Source organism: Leptonychotes weddellii, unplaced genomic scaffold (assembly GCF_054177405.1).
Source record: "Leptonychotes weddellii isolate Sample4059 unplaced genomic scaffold, ASM5417740v2 HiC_scaffold_2920, whole genome shotgun sequence".
In the NCBI taxonomy this organism is placed as follows: domain Eukaryota; kingdom Metazoa; phylum Chordata; class Mammalia; order Carnivora; family Phocidae; genus Leptonychotes; species Leptonychotes weddellii.
In genome coordinates this window covers 2,362-6,691 of record NW_027887134.1, presented here as the reverse complement: position 1 = coordinate 6,691, position 4,330 = coordinate 2,362, and the positions used below count along the sequence as shown (strand labels likewise).

Below are 4,330 nucleotides of genomic sequence, written 5' to 3'. Positions count from 1 at the left end.
CTTGAACCTGGACAGTTTGACTGTCGGCGTTTACTCCTAACACTGGAATGGTAGTCAGAGGAAGTTGTTATCTAATCACTCCTGTCCTCTAAGTTCTATCTAGGAGACAAGTTAGATCAGTATAAGACTCAAAAGTAAAATGTATTAACCTAGCTGCTCAAAAAGTGACCTTCCTTGAACCAAAATGTTATTTGCTGACCCGGAATTTTCTGCATGTCTTTAAAAAAGGGGGCCATGGAAACTATTTCTGTATGTTACCACACTTTTCCTGGAGACTGGGTGTTCCTTGTCACTTGATGATGCCTCTTCTGTAAGGTCCCACTGAGAGACACTTCTTTTTTTTTTTTAAGTCTCCTTTGAGGAAAACAAGACCTCTGTAACTTATTCTGCTTTCCTTTTTGCTCTAGCTCCCATGACCTAAAAAACAATGTCTAGTCTAATCATAAAAAAAAAAAAAGACAAACCCAAACTGAGGAGTATTCTACCTGACCAGTACTCGTCAAAGTGGTCAAGGTCATATAAAACAAGGAAAGTCTGAGAAACCACCACAGTCTAGAGAGCCCAAGGAGACACGGTGACTAATGTGGTATCCTGGATGAGATGCTGGGGCAGAAAAAGGACATTAGGAGTAAACAAATGAGATGGACAAATTGAGTATGGACATTAGTTGTTGGTAACATATATTGATATTGGTTCATTAGTTGTGACAAATGTACTACAATAATGCAAGACCTTAACAATAGGGAAAACTGTGTGCAGGGTAAACAGGAATGCTGTACTATCTTTACAACTTTTCTGTAAATCTGAAACAATTTATTTTAAAATACCTTGATGAAATAAGAAATAACTTCCATGTTTCTAGGTAGGAAAGTACAAACAGTAAAAATATCAATTCTCTCCAAGTTAATTTATAAAATGGATGGAATGTTAATCAAAATCATTTTTCTTCTTAGCAGTAACAAATTATTCCAGAGTTTATTTATGGAAATAATAAGATGATAATAGCTGAGAAAATATTTCTAAAAAAATTAATGAAAAGTGGACTTGTATCAACAGATATTAAAGTATTTTATAAAGCTCTAAACAATTTAAAATACAAGCATAGGAAAAGACAGAGATTAATGGCAAAGAGTAGATAACCAAGGAACAAACCAAAATATATAATTTAGTGTATAATAATTAATAAATAATAAAACAAAAAAGTGGGGAAATTAACTATAAAAATTTCAAATTAATTTCGTTTGAATTCAAAAAGTAAAAATAAAAAAAATATTTTTAAAAAATTGGAAAAATACAGGGGTGCCTGGATGGCTCAGTCAGTTAAGCATCTGCCTTCGGCTCAGATCATGATCCCAGCATCCTGGGATCAAGTCCCACATCAGGCTCCCTGCTCAGTGGGGAGTCTGATTCTCCCTCTGCCTCTCCCCCTGCTTGTGTTCCCTCTCTCACCCACTCTCTCTCTCTCTCTCTAAAAATAAACAAAATCTTTAAAAAAATTGGAAAAATACAGACAACTTATCTCATGGTAGTCTTTTCAGTATACAAGCATAATAGGCAAGAACAACAAAAAAATACAATTTCTGTGTCTACAAGTAGAAACAAAATTAAATAGCACCAAAAAAAACCTTGGAAAAATTACATTTACAACATACATGACCAGCAAAAGGTAATATCCATTATTAATATATTAAAGAAATCCATAAAGAAAAAGATGAGCAATTTAGCCAAAACAAAAAAAAATCATGAATAGGTAATTCACTAATGAATAAATACTAAGACATCAAAAAAATGTTTATCACTAGTAATCAAAGAAGTAAAATAAAAGCAACAAGTTTGCTTATCAGGTTGGCAAACAATGAAATAATAAGAGGAATGGTAATACCTAGCATTGACAAAGGTGTGTGGAAATGAATGCTCCCATACAATGCCTGTGGGAGTTAAAATTGGGACACTCTTTCCATGGATGACATGTTGGCACCCATAACTATAATAATAATGATGACAGCCAAGAATTTTGTACTCACTGTGGGCCAGGCCAGGATCTAAGGGCTTACCATGTATTAGGCCACTTGGGTGTCATAGCAATTCAATAAAGGAGGTACTGTTAATATCCACATTCACAAGGAAGGAAACTTGGTCCTGCAAGATCTTCCTTCAAAGGCCATTCAGCTGGCTGGTGGCAGAGCTGGATGACAATCCTAAGTGGTCAGACTCTAGAGCCTGTGTCCTTGCCTGTGGACAAAATGTGATGAATGTGCTGAGATTCAGGGATCCTGCTTCTAGGAATTTAGGCTAAGAAAACAATTGGCAGTATTTACAAGCTTATGTATAAGGGTGTTTACCACAAAAATTTTGTAAGAGCAGAGGAAAAGGCAATGTAAATTATCAGCAGTAGAGAAATGATTCACTATACTGAGGTACACCTAGTCATTAAGACATACTGTAGAAAAATAAAAATATGTTGTTAAGTGAAAAAAGGTAGGCTTTAAAATAATAAATATGGGCTGCACTGCCTCTCATTCTGGCCCCATGGACCTAAGACACAACCCATCGGCGCACCCACAAGCCGGCCTGGCTCTAATGAGTGTCATATCTGGTTCCTTCAGTGTTGCCACTCTGAAGAAAGTCCTTCAACAACTCCTGCTGGAAGCCAAGCTCCACTGGGTGAAGGTTTCCTAGGCAGCTACAGACTTGAAACGATTCTGTCTGCAGAAGGCTTAACATGACTCCCTGCTGACTGGGGTATCTTCAAGTAAGAATCCCTTCAGACCCCAGAAAGCCTGTTACATTTTGTAATGCCACGAATCTTTGGATTGTTTTCTAAACCACTTTTAATGAACCTGTGAATGTTCAAAGGAGAACTAAATTTGAAGCCTGTACAAAAGCTTATCCCTGTAACAGGTGCCATACATATAAACTTCTTTTGTCAGTCCTTAACATCTACCTCTCTGAATTTTCATAAATTTCTATTTCACAAGGGTAATTATTTTATTATTTATTTATATAAAATTACATATTTATTATATGACAGCAGCATACAATAAAATACCTACTGTAAATAATAATAAAATAAGGAATTGTATTCTCTAAAGTAACACAAGTATACTTTAGGCCAACAGAATATTTTTATTTTTGATGCATTCTATATTTTACAAATGTTCTAAGTATGCACTGCTTTTATAATAGAAAGTTATATACTTTGTTCATTGTTTCAAAATGACCAAGAAAAACTATTCCTTTTGATTCCCATATATGATATGTCTCCTTTCCTTGGTTGTGATTTTCTATTTCTATTTCATAAAACTTGTAACATAGGTACCCTTTGCTATGGATTTAAGAGCAGCATATTAATAAACAAATAAAATATAGTACAATAAATAATTTTTTGCTAAAGCATTCATGTCAACAGCAGATGGCAGTTTATCACAAACACAAGTTGTGAATTCAGAGTTAATTCATGTGTTCTCCACATGCTTCTCAGACCTTCAAGCACAAGTCCAGGCAGGGATTCAAGAGAACAGGAGGAGTCCCCAGCCCCACTCCAGGGTGAGGAGTGCCAGGGCTCTGGGCCTTTCTCTGCCGAGCATCCTCCCAGCCGCAGAACAGGCACTGTGGAAGGAGCTGGAACATGTGGAGAATGGGGGGGTGGAGTGGAGAGGATGTCTCCTCACAGCTTATGAAAATTGGGCAACTAGCATAGTGTTCTGTCTGACCTCCAGGACCTTGAAAGTCAAGACCACCAGCCTCCCAGTTGAAGGCTGTGGTGGGACAGTCACAAGTGACAGGTCTTCTAAGCTCTCTGATTCATGTGGTACAGTGTTATCCAACTTTCATAGTGTGCTGACCCTTCATTTCTGCCAGGATGTCCCTCGGGGCATGTGGCACTTTATGGCCTAGCAAACATTTGTACACTATCTCACACAATCTTGGGAGCAGGTTGCCTGGTGCCCTGTACTAGGTCCTTGCGGTCCTATTCTCTGCTTCTCCCCAGCATCCAGAACAACACTTGTCTGTGTGCATGGAGTGGCAATCGACATGGCATCAAATGGACATTCAGGGTAATGTACATGATATATTCTCATGTTAAATGGAGACATCAGTACCTATTTCTCCGGGTTGTTATGGAAATAAAATCAGGTCCTTGTTATAAAACTCTTGTCAAGGCAGCTGTCACATTGTGTAGGGTAATTAAAAGCACAGACATCCTTCAGAAACATTGTAGGTTCCATTCCAGACCACCCCAATAAAGCTAATATTGCAACAAAGCAAGTCAGATGGATTTTTTGGTTTCCCAGTACATATAAAAGTTATGTTGACACTATACAGCAGT

The 4,330-nt window shown here is 37.4% G+C and overlaps 1 pseudogene; it reads left to right on the top strand.

Moving 5' to 3' along the window:
* The first annotated feature begins 2,529 nt into the window (after window positions 1–2,529).
* LOC115936932 (guanine nucleotide-binding protein G(I)/G(S)/G(O) subunit gamma-5 pseudogene) lies at window positions 2,530–2,796 on the top strand (annotated as a pseudogene).
* Window positions 2,797–4,330: the final 1,534 nt, after the last annotated feature.